This window comes from Myotis lucifugus, unplaced genomic scaffold (assembly GCF_000147115.1).
Source record: "Myotis lucifugus unplaced genomic scaffold, Myoluc2.0 scaffold_187, whole genome shotgun sequence".
In the NCBI taxonomy this organism is placed as follows: Eukaryota; Metazoa; Chordata; class Mammalia; order Chiroptera; family Vespertilionidae; genus Myotis; species Myotis lucifugus.
This window is the reverse complement of record NW_005871235.1, coordinates 1,749,996-1,765,457: the sequence shown is the minus strand read 5'-3', so window position 1 is coordinate 1,765,457 and position 15,462 is coordinate 1,749,996. Positions and strand designations below refer to the sequence as shown.

At 36.2% G+C, this 15,462-nt stretch overlaps 1 protein-coding gene across 1 annotated transcript in view; it reads left to right on the top strand.

Annotated features, from left to right (window-relative positions):
• Positions 1-15,462, top strand: part of EYS (eyes shut homolog (Drosophila)) — a 1,189,235-nt gene that overhangs the window by 4,184 nt on the left and 1,169,589 nt on the right.

Below are 15,462 nucleotides of genomic sequence, written 5' to 3'. Positions count from 1 at the left end.
AAATTTTCAGCTAGAGATTCTAATCCAATTGTCTGAATATCCCAACTATTTTGGATTGACAATATGAATTATGTGTGTATGACAATAAATTACAAGTACATTTTCCCATCCTTTTCTCAGCATAATTAGAACAATATATATTAGGATATACTAAATAAAATATATAATTTTAAAACAACAATAACTTTATCTTTAAACATTCTTACTAAATTTTCAATAGCATTTCTAATACTGTCGGATATCTTGCCTTCAACAGAATACACTTTTGTAAAGCTTTAATTTTTTCCCAATGAATTGGATGGAATAACCAAACCACTATTGAAATTAATTGATTATCTATTTGAAGCCTCTTATTTCACTAGTAGTGTGGCATATTTTAACTGAATGTGAAATTATTCTAGCTATGGAGCCAATACATTTACTAGTATAAGTCACTAGTACACTGTGGTGAATCATGAATAAGCAACATGGTTTAGGGACAAACTATGTATTCATTATCAAATTTATAGGAAAACATAAATATGAAATATTTTTATTAAAATGTAAATTGTTTCTCTTGATTTTATAATATATTAAATATCTATTATGAAGTAAAAAGTTGGGAGGGGACTGTGTGGGAGATATAACCCAAAGAACTCATATCTGGGACACAGACAATAGTGTGGTGAAAGCCTGGGAGGGAGGGTCCAGTGGAAGGGGTCGATGGGGAAAGGGGACATCTGTAATATTATAACAATAAAGGTAAATTAAATTAAAAAAGAAAGATCCAGTAAATAGAAATAAAGTAAACCAATAAATGGAACATTATTAAAAAAAATAAAGAAACATCAGCATATAAGAAAATATGTAAATAGTTGTATATTCATACCAGGGGCTTGAATACTTTTCTTCTTTAAAGGGTTAGGTAGTAAATACTTTAGACTTTCTGAACTTTATGGTTTCAATTGCAATAACACAGCTCTGCTATGATAGGGTGAAAACAACCATCCTATATAATAAAAGCATAATATGCAAATTGACTGAACAACAGAATGACTGATCGGTGCGGGGTGGGGCCGGCCAAGGCTCATGCCAGTGGGGCAAAGAGAGGAGACAGTGATCAAGGGGCGGCAGCAAGAGGGACAATCGGGGGCACTGCCAGCCGTTCCCTGGCTGGTGCCACCCCCTGATAGGCCCACCTGGTCGCCTCCCATAGAGGGAGGCCAAACTGTGGCTTAGGCCCACTCCCTGGAGCGGGCCTAAGGCCTTAGTCAGACAACCCCTGAGGGTTCCCAGACGGTGAGAGGGTTCAGGCCGGGCTGAGGGACCCCCCTGAGTGCACAAATTTTCATGCACTGGGCCTCTAGTCCTATATAATAAAAGCCTAATATGCAAACTGTCCCCTGGACTGGGAGTTCCCCTGGGATTTCCACTGCTCAACCAGTCGCTATGACCCACACTAACCACCAGGGGACAGATGCTCCGACTGGTAGGTTGGCTTGAAAAATAAGATGTGAGGAAGATCCCAGGGTTTCGCTTGAGCCCCTGGCGGAGGCAGTTGGGGGCAGGAGGCAGGAGGGACCGCTTGGTGCAGGAGGCTGCTACCTGTGATTCAAGAGCCAGTGGACTGCACAGCCCTCCACATCCTATGGCGTTCTTAGTGCACAATTTATAATCTTCAGAGCTGCTGCTTTTTTTAATATGTATTTTTATTGATTTTATATAGAGAGGAAGGGAGAGGGATAGAGAGCTAGAAACATCGATGAGACATCAATCAGCTGCCTCCTGCACAACCCCTACTCGGGATGTGCCCACAACCAAGGTACATGCCCTTGACCAGAATCGAACCTGGGACCCTTGAGTCCGCAGGCCGACGCTCTATCCACTGAGCCAAACCGGTTAGGGCAGAGCTGCTGCTTTTTAAGTTTCAGTAACTTCTGCAGGAGAGTGGGTAGCACCATTAGAGGGGGATGGGCCAGGCTCACCTGCCCAAGGCCAACGGGAGGCCTCGGGCTCTCAGGGACACAGCAGAGAGGAGGACTGGTCTTGAGTCAGAGAAACCAAGTCCAAAACTTGGAAGGAAGCAGAAGCAGCAAGGGGCAGAGGGCGACAGTTGTGCAGGGGCCTAGAAAAGCTGCTGGGTGGGGGCAGCTGAGGAGCCCAGTGCCTTTCCCATGGGACAGGTTCCATGTCCCTCCCTCCTCCTCCCTGTGACCCATCACCCCAGCTCGCCTCCAAGGCCCCACCTGGGCTCACTCTGCATAGCTCTGCATGGCTGCATGGCCCCGCAAAGCCCAGCCTGCACTGTCTCACCCACACCACCTCACCTGCACAGCACAGTCTGCCCCGCCCCACCCCGCACAGCCTTTGGGGGGTTCTGCCCCCAGAGGAGAAAGGGGGAGGCTGCAGACAGGAGGTCGCAGGAGGAGGGGGCAGAGCAGGGCCCACCAAATTAGGAGGAGGGGAGGGAGGGAGAGACCCTACAGGACTGGGGTCAGGGATAGGCACGGAAGGAGGGCCATGCAGAAGCGCCGCCCTTAGTTGAAGTAGAAATCCTGACCCCATTTTACAGACCCATCAGAGTGTCTGTGTGTGTGTGTGTGTGTGTGTGTGTGTGTGTGTGTGTGTATGTGTGCATGCACACGCGGGGGTGCAGGGCAGGGGGCACGAAAACAAAGACGGTGTGAGAGGACTGGATGGATGGATAGCAGGGACACTTGATGGCCTATTTTTATTTTTGTTAATATATTTTTGTTGATTTCAGAGAGGAAGGCAGAGGGAGAGAGATAGAAACATCAATGATGAGAGAGAATCGATCTGCTGCCTCCCACATGCCCCCTACTTGGGACTGAGCCTGCAACCCAGGAATGTGCCTTGACCAGAATCAAACCCAGGACCCTTCAATCTGCAGGCTGTGGCTCTATCCATTGAGCCAAACCATCTAGGGTGACCCATGGCCTATTTAAAACAGCTTCAGTAGGCTGAGCTGATAATGAGGGTACCTGATAATGAGGGTGTCTCTCCTTATGTTGGGGTAATCAGAACTGCAGCAAAGTAAAGGCACACCCATGGAGCCTGCAAAGGGTTTCCATGCACACGATGCATTTTACTTTGTGTGGCAGCTGAAGAGGGTGAGCAGAGCCTTGGAAGGACATGAGGTCTCCAAGACCAGGGGCTGGAGGGACAGTGCATGCCGAGCATTCCGCGCCATGAGTTACAATCTATATATATAAAAGCCTAACATGCTAAGTGTCCAACTGAGCGGTTGACCTACCAGTTGCTATGACATGCACAGATGCTCTGTCTGGTAGGTTAGCTTGCTGCTGAGGTCTGGCCTATTGGGACTTGGTAAGACAGGGCCAGACACATCCTAGAGCCCTCCTGCGGTCCCTCCTTAGGTCCCTCCCTTGCCATCTGCCCTGATTGGGACTGGGCGAGATGGCTCTGATTGGCCCCCATTGCTGGCCCAGTGGAGGGACCCCACCCATGCACGAATTCATGCACCGGGCCTCTAGTAGATAATATGTAAATGAATTAATTTATCTATGATCCAATAAAACTTTATTTACAAAAATAAATGGAAGGTCATATTTGGCTCACAGTTATAGTTTACCAACTCCTGATTCATACCATACAATAATGACCAAATCTCTATAGCAAGAACATATAGATGACTCTATAAATTCTATGACCAGCCTGCTTGGCCTCAATTTTTCTTTCATATAAAACAGAGACATAACTCATTTTCTGTGGTTCCCACTCATCCACCTTACTTGCAAATAGGCAGCTTTTCACTCTCAGGAGTCAGCTATTTGTGATTGCTTTGGTCTTCAAAATCCCGCAACCTGTCCTTAAATGAGAGATATACAGTACTTTGAATCTGGACAGGATTGAGAAAAGAGAGGTGGATTATCACTGGTTAACTTGCTACCTTATCCTCATGTTAAATTAACTCACTGCTTATGTTTCTCCTACTCTCCTAGAAAAAATTTTAAGTACAAAGTGGAGATCACTTAAACACATCCCTGTTTATTGGAATGCAACCATGAATAAGAATTCAAGACAATGAGAATCTGATAATGGGGCAGGACTGATATTTTAGCAATATTCTCTTTTACCCTTCATAAGCATAAAGTGGTGCTATCATGTGAAAACTAGAATGATGACCTATTAATAACTATAATACCTTGGAATTTTTTGGTACCAATTGTATAATTCTGTGATGTAAAGCCTTAATAAAGAATGTACACTTGTCAAATTTTAAAAACTTATAAGTATGTATGTATATATGTGTCTAACTACCTATCTATGTATTTATCCATCTACCAGTCTATTTAGTCAGCTTATATATAATTATTTATTTACCTATTATTTTTTTGTTTAAACATTTTTATTGATTTCAAAGAGGAAGGGAGAGATAGAAACATCAATAATGAGAGAGAATCATTGATCTGCTGCCACTGTACCCCTACTCTGGGACCAAGCCCTCAACCGTGGCATGTGTCCTCACCAGGAATTGAACTTTGATGTCCTATATCATAGGTTGACACTCAACCACTGAACCACACTGGCTGGGCAGCTTATACATATTTAAAATTAGTTTCTTCAAAAACCTTCAAGAACTAATGCATATATAATCATTTTAGCCTCTGTTAGGATCTGTACATATTAATATATATTATACTAGAGGACAGGTGCACAGATTCATGCACTGGTGAAATCCCTTGGCCTGGCCTGCACCCTCTCGCAATCCAGGACCCCTTGGGGGATGTCGGACTGCCAGTTTCAGACCTATCCTTGCAGGCCAGGCCAAGGGACCCCACCAGTGCACTGGGCCTCTAGTATGCATATAAGATCTTTGGTTAATCTCTTCCCGCCCTCCCCTTCCCCCCTTTCCTCTGAGATTCATCAGTCTGTTCCATGCTTCTATGCCTGTGCATTGAGCATCTGCCTCCTGGTGGTCAGTGTGCATCATTGCTACTGGTTGAACTGTAAAATGGTTAGTCACTTAGGCTTTTATATATATAGATAGATGATATATGAAACATGATTCATAAATAAGTTGAGATAATATTTTAAAAAGTCATATTAAAAATATAAAAATGTTATATTTCTAGTGCTTTCTCAGAGATTACATAAATTAGCCTTTATTCAAATTTACTTTGCTATTGAGTTTCACTTAAAACTGAGAAATTTGGAACTTACTGTCTTGAAGTTATAGCTATTATGCTAGAAACAGTTTAATGATATATTGCAAATTTATATCAAGACTGCAAAGAATTAAAGGTGTAGATATAACAATTTAATTTGGAAGCTATTGAGCCTTTAGAAAAAAAACCTATTCCTGCTTTTTAAGACACCTCAATATTAAGGAGTATAAATAGGAACAATTAACCATGAGGTCAATCTCAGTCATAATAAAAGTAAAATTAAGAATTAAAGTCTAATCTAACACTGTAATTGCAAATTTGAAAACATTATGTAAATTTTATGTATCCATTATAAAGTGATTTACTCTAATTCTATAATTTCATAAGGTTTATTGCAAAAAAATTAATGTATTTTTCAGTAATTCATTGAATCATTAACATTCTCATTCTATATATGATCAGTTTCTGACTTTTTATCAAACTTTTTAAAATATCAGGTTGTTATAAGAAAACTGATTGTCAAAAAATAAACTCCTCAGTCTTAGTTTAGGACTGACAGCTACAAAAAGCAATTTCAGTCCTGACTGGTTTGGCTCAGTGGATAGAGTGTCAGCCTGCAGACTGAAGGGTCCCAGGTTCGATTCCAGTCAAGGGCATGTACCCTGGTTGCGGGCACATCCCAAGTAGGGGGTGTGCAGGAGGCAGCTGATTGATGGTTCTCTCTCATTGATGTTTCTAAACTCTCTATTCCTCTCACTTCCTCTCTGTAAAAAATCAATAAAATATATATATATATTTTTAAAACAATTTCAGTTTCAAGATTCAAGAAGGTTCATTTGCAAGACATGGTGGGATCTCTATACTCAAGATAATTTATAGACCACAGCATGGCATTGAGAAATAATTATATTTCAGGATGTGATAACCTCAGATATCATCAGGTAACAAGTGGTTCAATCTGACTAGTGAAGAATATTGTAAGGCATTTCATTAGCAGTTTAAATCAGAGGGTAGGCAGAATATTTTTTAATTTAAAGTTGATTTCTCCAATTGTAACCTCTAGCAGTGGGTAGAATTTAAGGAGAATAGTATTTTGTCCATGGAAAGAAATGCTAGCAGGAGCTAAATCAGATATAACTTTTTCATTTTTAATAATTGAACTTTAATCCTATTTTGAAATTCAATCCTGATCGAGGTTGGAAAATTAATCTCAGTCAATTCAACTCTAGCTCTAACCCCCTGCCATTTAGAAAATTGAACTATTCCTTGTTCTCATAAGTGTAATTTGTTAAGTAGTGTGGATAGTTAATCACATTACATGAGCCAATAGGCACACTACACGTAAAATCAACTTTAAGGCTTAGCATTTATAAAATTTGTACTTAAAATTATGACAGCCCTAGCCCATTTGCTCAGTGGTTAGAGTGGCGGCCTATGGACTAAAGGGCCATGGGTTCAATTTCGATCAAGGCTACCTTGGTTGCAGGTTCGGTTTTACTCTCGGGGCATTTGGGAGGCAACTTATTGATGTGTCTCTCTCACATCAATGTTTCTTTTTCTGTGTCTCTCTCTCTCTCCCTCCCATTTTCTCTAAAAACTCAATGGAAAAAAATATTGTTGGGTGAGGAGTAAATAAAAAATTATGGCAAATAGTTAAAGAAGTTAATTTAATATATTTAGTGATGTACATCGTCTAGGAAGGAATTTATGTATTTTACTCTGGATTGTTATTATTTTTATATTGTCAAGCCTCATTTGGTCACTATGATCATTATCAGCATTGGTGGTGATCTTTAGTTCTATGCTCAGCATGATCTACAGTAATATAACACTAAGATGCAACCTAAACAGGGACTTGCAGGTGGATGCATGTAATATAAAGCATCAAATATGCATAATTAGGCATAAATATTAATTTATTCACTTTATATATTATGGTAATTATTTTAAGATTAAACAACTATAAATGAGGCAGCTTCACTAAGTAGAGCACTGTGAAAATGTTGAACATTTAAGGAGAGACAATTGAGTAGCTATAACAAATATATAATGTCTTGCCCAAATAATTTCACCTAGTATGACCAACTTAATTTTCTAAATATGCCTTTGTAAATATTACTTTCTCAAAACACTCCAAATACTTTCCCTTTTCTAATGTTACATAGTAGAAAGATGAACATGAGAGTTATGTGAGTTTGGTTAATAGATTCTGCAATAGTCATAGACAAATTTTAGTCATCTAATCTTCAGTTACATTACCTATATTATAAAGAAAATAAGGCACAACTTCCCCACTTGCTCTGCAGAATGAATAAGATAATAAATACAGCAGGGGTGTGGTTAATATAGCACTGCAGTAAAGTTAAGCAGACTTGTGTTCCAAGACCATCTCTACAACTCCTGGCTCTATGGCCTTTAGGATATTATTTAAGCTCTCTACATTTTAATTTCCTGATTTGTAAAATTTTCAGAATTATCAATACTCATCTCATGGATTTTTATGAGGATTAAATGAAACAATCCATGCTAAGTACCTGGTAAAAATGGCAGATACATAGTAAGCATTCAGTTATTTTAGCTGTTGTCACTTTTGCTTGTCTGACGAAACAACCCTTCATCTGATGTTTATTTCTTCTGTTTAACAAAGAGTCAAGTCCAGTCTCCTTATTTTTTTAGCATTCGCGTATTTATACAATGGTCTTCTACTTACTTTTATGAAGTTATTTTTTAATATTTCTCTAAACAATTAATTCTAGTGATTTTGTTATGAACACATTCACACTTTCTGCTGCTGCTCATCATTATTTCCTTCTCTAGAATGAAGTCTTCCTATCTTTCCCTTCTCCAAAATCCACTTCCTTTACTCTGCCTGCTGATATACAGTGTCCTTGACAGCAAGGCCTATTATCTAGTCAAACTTATAGCTCCATTTTGTAGCAAATATAAGGTAATGAATAAATGTTTTATAATCAAGAAAATCAGATAGGGGCTGTTCTTAATCTTAAAGGAATTTCAAATTATTGTGATTCTCTTCTGACAGATGTATTCTGGAATAGGTATAAAGCAATCTTTTTTCAATTTAGGAGTCACACGTTTATATTTGAATTTTGTACACTCTTTTTGCCATATATAGAAAGAAAAGAATCATAGTTTCGGTTATGTGATTTATTGGGACACTGGAAGTAATATTGAAAGAAACACACCACCTTTTAAAAGTGAAAGATATGGTTTTTGGAACAAATGATCATGTGAATAATATGAATATCCACTTAACTTTGACTCAGAATGTGTTAAATTTTCATAACAGTTATGAAAATTGCATGATTGCTTTGCTTTTAAAGTGAAAAACATGTAATAGCTACTTTTAGTCCTGTGATATTGAATGCAGTCTTCCTTTGTAGAATTCTGAATTGGCTATCATTTGCTATAAAAATTCTATACATTGCAATGATACTGTCTATACAATTGTAATAATTTTCTACTTCTGCCTCAGCAGTTTCAGTGACTTAAAAATCATTTGATGTCTGCCTGAAAATGATTGGTGTGTTGTTTTCTATATTAAGTAATCTCTGCTGGTGCAGTGTAAGTCTTTTAATGAGTCCTAGAAATCTGTTAAAGTCTGCATGTTTTCATGCTTTGTTCAAGTGAACAGGTGTGACAATTTATAGAATTCAAGGCAGACACTCTAATTACTTCATCTTGGGACTTTGAAATATGTTTTATGGGGAAAAGTCATGAACATGTTTTTTAAGATCAGGAACATTTTGGAACATATAGCTTCAAATTTTAATTAGAGAAAAAAAATTACCTATAGGTAATATTTTAAATTCTATTTTGTCTTTGATAGTCAATGACTTTATGGTTTCATGTGTTGGCTATCAAATCCCAATGCAAGAATTACTCAAGTATCATTATAAACATCCCTTTCAATAGATATGATCATACCTGACTTCTTTAATATGCTAATTTGAATACAATGATAAAAGATTGCAGGCTTATGTTAACACCTCTATCGACTTCATGTTGTATAGTTTCAAATCAGTTTTAGAAAAGGCCATTTTGTAATCTTACTTCAAATTCTTCGACTTTCTTAATTCCAAGGAATAGTGCCATCCTTTCATTGTAGCAACTCACACCCACAAAGATGCCAAGAATCTTATCATTATCCTGAAATACTGTTATCCCTTTCATTTCTCACGTTCTGAATCATTCTACATTGCATTTTTTGAGCCAAGTTTAAAAAGAGAAACATTCTCCTGAAGAGAAAATTTGTTTCCATAGGAAAATCATATATATATATGTGTGTGTGTGTGTGTGTGTGTGTGTGTGTGTGTATTTATTTATTTATTTATTTATTAAAGGACTTAGATATGATCTTATATCTGCTGTTTATTACTCTTGACCAAGACTCTTTATTAACTTTTCTGAAGCTAAGGTTTTTTTTTCATATGCAGTAGTTGAGAAAAAATAAAAGCAACGTTATATTGAAGTGTAAGTTAGAATTTTGTATGTAAAATACAAATACTGTTCCTAGCATCTAGAAGGCACTATTTTATTGTCAGTTTCCTCTTGTAAAATGTTTTTGTTCTTCCATAACTAATTAAAAAACAGGTGTCACACTTCCATTACGTGCCATCATGCATATAGTTATGTTTTCATTATGCAGAACATGTGTTTTCTCTGCCTCCTTTCAAGGTTACTGAGTACTGTTGGAGGAAATCCCAACATTTTGTATGGCTTTACCAATACATCTGTGGTCTTCAGACTCAACAGTACTCTCAATACTAATCTGCCTTCTCTTTTAGGTGCTTAAACAGGAATCTCTCTGATTACTACTGCTTTTCTGAAACCTCATTTTTTTTTGGTTTGTTTGTTTAACCTGTCTTTCCTAAAGCATTACTCACCCCATATCCATGCAGCAGATAATTATTATCTTCTGCACAGAAAGTACACATCCAGCATGATATTAATCAACTTTTATTATTTATTTTAAGTACATAATTCCTCACCTCCTTTCTTTTAGTTTTATTTATTTTTATGTGTGTATTTAGGATAATAACATTCTGATCTGAATTATTCTTCTCACCCATAGTCTAATATAATATTTGCATTTAGCCAAGTTTTATTTATTATTTGATATGTATTTTAATTTCTAAGATAATTGTATTTCAGTCAATTATCTTGCTTATTGTAGGTAAACTTCTGATGAGAAGAAATTGTTTTGTTTAATAAGCCCTTGCCACTATTTATTCAGAAATAGTCTAGGGCCCATAGGAGTTTGGACCCAAGGAAATTTATTTTGATTGATAGGCATACAAGAGAAGAAATACCAGATAAAAGCAGAATACTAAGAAAGTATAAAGCTTAGGAGAGAAATACTGTTATAAAGGACAGCATATATAAGAGTCAATCTTGGAATTATGTAGGAAAAAATAATAAATTTTAAGTGAAAAAATGGCTAAAATCATCAGTTAATGAAATAGAATGATTTCTCTGTAGGGCAGTAAAATGAATTCTGTAGTGTTTGACTTTCTCTCTTCTGGACTGTGTCCCTCTGTAGGTCTTCCCTATAACTGAAATCACATGCCTATATAAATAAGATAACTCATATTTCATTTATGTGTTATATAATGAATGTTATACTCTGGTGAATTTCAAATAATTTGTGAAAGACTTATCAAAGAAGTGTTCTTCAAAATATTCAAGGTATATTATTTGAAAGCCTATTAAAATTTACAAGCATTTGTACTAATTTTTTTAAAATCCAAAATAAGTTCCACAAACTTTCCTATCAAAATATATGTTTCTGAAATTTTAATGATAGAACTTGTTCATCTTAGGTCTAGAAAATAAAATTTGTAAAATAGCTCATTCTTTACTATCACTGTTATACAGTATCTTTCAAGAATAAATGTGGATCTCCTAAACATATCTATATTTTTCCAGGTTGGTTATGTTTATTAGACCTAGATTACATTTAGATTTCAAAAAACAATAAAATTATATTGCATCTCCATACTGGTACTTCTTTCTAAAGATAGTCCAACTCTGGGATTTTGTTTTTAAGGAATAATGAAGCAAAGACATATTCCCGTATGTCTCTGGTTACCTTCAATTGTGAAAATTATCAATATAATATTAGGTTTTGTTCAATAATGTACTACTTATTTAGTAATTGAAAACCGAGAAGACAAGATATATGGTGAATAAATGCAATCATCTACATTTAAAGCATCTATAGAAAGATTAACAGTATAAAATAGCATAATCTGACCAAATCTCTGCTGTCACTTAGGTCATATCTTTAGTTTCTGATTACATTTCATTTAGCGGTAAAATTATAGGGAACTGAGATATCCTAAGTTCCTTAAGTGACATAACACTACCACTCTATTTTGAGGTTAAAAATATCATAAATATTTTATTAGACATATAATATTAATGTGTATAATTACATGGTTTTCATTAAGAGCAAAATACCAAATAACAACAACTGATTTAAAGTAGAAGAAAAAAATCCAGTCAACTTCTATTTTCCATAACATTTTGGTTTTTAGTCAGGAATATATTTCTTTCTAATTGCCCAGGCTTTGGTGATAATGGGATTCTATCGTGAATTTTTCCATTTTGGAATAAATGATTTTTCCAAATCATAGTACACTTCAACATAAATTACAATGATATCAAAGCAGGAGTTAGTGAAGAGCTGTTTGTGATATGCTAAACCGGTTGTCTAAGATCTAAAAACCACAAATTTTCTTCTTCTCCTAATCTGTATTATTAAAGGCCTGTGGCCCTAAAGCCATAACGACCAAAGACCAGCGTGGGAGGGTGGGGCTGCATGATTTTGTGCCCTAGTTCAATTTATAACAGTGTTTCTAAAATTTCTAGCTTCTGCAAAGTTTCTATGCTATATTTTTTAAATTTCTTTATTGATTAAGGTATTACATATGTGTCCTTATTCCCCCCATTACCCCCCCAAGCCCCCCCCCTCATTCCCTCACCCCCCTGTTTTCTATGTCCCTTGGTTAGGCTTATATGCATGCATACAAGTCCTTTGGTTGATCTCTCCCCCATACCCCCACCCTTCCCTACCTTCCCTCTGAGGTTTGACAGCCTGATTGATGCTTCTCTATCTCTGGATCTGTTTTTGTTCATCAGTTTATGTTGTTCATTATATTCCATAAATGAGTGAGATCATGTGATATTTATCTTTCTCTGACTGGCTTATTTCACTTAACATAATGCTCTCCAGTTCCATCCATGCTGTTGCAAATGGTAAGAATTCCTTCTTTTTTACAGCAGCGTAGTATTCCATTGTGTAGATGTACCACAGTTTCTAATCCACTCATCTGCTGATGGGCACTTAGCTGCTGTTGGGAATGCAGACAGGTGCAGCCACTGTGGAGAACAGTATAGAGTTTCCTCGAAAAACTAAAAATGGAACTCCCATTTGACCCAGTGATCCCACTTCTAGGAATATATCCCAAGAAACTAGAAACACCAATCAGAAAGGTTATATGCACCCCTGTATTCATAGCAGCACAATTCACCATAGCTAAGATATGCTATATTTTTTATATCTCCAGCCTTTGCTTTCAGAATAGCATAGTATATACACCATATTCTTACATTAATTTAGTATCTAGGTAACAAATTCCCTTCATGACAGCTCACTTAATAACTTTTACATTCATGTGGATGACACTTCAGATGCTAGAGTTTTATGATTCACTCTCTTTTATTATGCTAATATGTAACATCAATCTTTATATTAACTCGGTTGCTTCCAAATTTCAAATTATTTTTGTGTCTCTGGACTGGCTAACATAATGTTAACCATATATTAACATCTAATACTTAAATGAATATTGTTATTAATGTAAAAATTTTGGAATGCTTATTAAGATTGTACAGGTTGTTTCAAGGACATTGAGCTTCGTCAATTTTAAAACCAGTCCAATATATTAAATTCATGTAGATTAAATAATGATAATAAAAATGTCAGCTGTTATTTAATGTATGCTGGGTATTTTGGTAACCATATATTATACATTATTTACATGCAATCATTAAAACAATACTATGTAATAACTGCCATTGTACTTCCATTTGCATTCATTACAGAAAAGGAAGCTCTTAATACTTTCATGAATTTAATAATTTCTCAGAACCACAGCAAGTAAGTTGTTGAGAAAGGTTTTTAAAGATTAATTATATTAGCAGACTTTTTCTATTTCTTAATTCTCACTTGGAGATAGCATTTAAGTCATTGGCATAGACTCTTATGTTGCTTGTTACTAATCCTTTATAGGAGGTACTTTTAACGAAAGATGGTATCATCATAGTCTTCTAAAAACACACATTTCCTGAGAAAGTGCTATTTTATATCCAATCTCTAACATATATAATTCTAAAAATCTATAACTAAAATTTTAAATGCCAAATGGAAGAAGCTTGTGCATTTTTCTTTGATATGATTTTAAGTCACAGTACAATCTGGCAATTTCTAAACTTAGGCCAAAGTTAGGGATTTAAAATCTTTGGAAGTTTACTTACATCATTTCCTCAACAGATGCTTGGTATAAGAGGTGGCTATGTATAGCTGAGGAAGAAAGTTCTTTGAGGATAGTGAGATAATTGTTGAGGTTTGAATTCTTCAGGCTTATTTCAACTAATTTTATTTTTCTTATTCTGTGTGCTGGTCACAAGGGTTAATGGAAAAATGCCCTCTCTCTCTTGTGAAATACAAAATCAATATTCTAAAGAAATAGAAAATAAAAATAATGATTTTTAAAAGAACATATTTTAATTTTCCATTAAGTTTATGTGACTGATAAAAATAATATGTATTTATGTTTTTTATTTCTATTTCTGAATGTATTGACCTAAATATCTAATAATAGGGTACACAGGGATATAAAAAGTCAAAGGAGAATATATATATGCCTAATATGCTAAGTGTCCGACCAATTGGTTGACCTTTCGGTCGACTGCTCAACCAGCCGATATGACGCACACTAACCACCAGGGGGCAGATGTTCCAACCAGTAGGTTAGTTTGCTGTCCGGGTCCTGGGTGATATTTTATCTTAGCTAAATTAGTAGAGTAATTTAGAGAAAACAGACATCTTTGTGTTAATTCATAGCATCTGATCATCTGATAAATTTAAACATTTCTTCATTTATTTAGATGTCTTCATATTCTTATAGTTTTCCTAATAAGGGTTTTGTGGTTGTATGTGCATGTATCTGTGTGTGTGTGTGTGTGTGTGTGTGTGTGTGTATTTACCAGCTTATTTTTGTTACTCTAGTGAATATCCTATTTCTGATTATATTTATAACTAGAGGCCGATGCATGAAAATCTGGGCTTTCCTCCTCCGGCTGCCGGCAGGCAACCGGGGCCCAGGCTGCTTCCCTCAGGCCCCAGCTTCCTCAGGAAGGACGTCCAAAATGACATCTGGAAGACATCTGGCCTAATTAGCATATTACCCTTTTATTATTATAGATTTGTTAGTATTTTGTGAAGGAAGGACATTGAGGGTTGTGAGTTAATTTTGTATTTTACAACCTTATGGCATTCATATTAATTTGATGTTTTATCTGTTCATTCTATGCATTTTCATGGTAGATATAAAATGCCTACTCAAATAATTGTAACACATTCATTCTCCTTACAAGTTATATAAATAACTTATCTGGTTATCTAAATAGGCAAACATGTCTGTGAATTTGGCCCCTAGTTTAGTTTGCTTGTTTCTTTACTGAAGGCCAAGAGTCAGTAGTGCAAAAGCCCACTGGTGCCAAATTCATATTTTTAGATATCCAATTAGTTACACATACTCTAAACAAACAGAAATTTAGTTATTTAGAGCCTTCCTATTCTTCCTAACCTGTGAAACTACACTCAATGTCAACTGGTCATTGATAAGACAGAACCTGTGATGGTAAAACTCCAAGCTACTCCTGCCTTTTGGAGCTCTCTGACCCAGACTCCCCACAGTGCTGTTGAGTGACATCACAATTAAGCCCCTTTCTCATTCCTCTATTACCCAGGAGTTCCCTAACCTTACTTCTCTTTTGCACGTGATGCTATTTCTTTAATCTCTGGTGTCCAATATAAGGGATTTCCTGTCTCAGGCACCCCTGTCAAAGCTCCATCTAATAAAGTTTGATGTGAACTACTGCCACTGTGCATATATATATATATATATCAATCCCCAGATTTTTCAAACCTCTACATATCTCTTATTTCCTTTTAACGTTTTTTTGTTTTTATTGAATTTACCGAAATTTAGGACTATGTGGTTCAAAAAAAATTTAACGGGATACT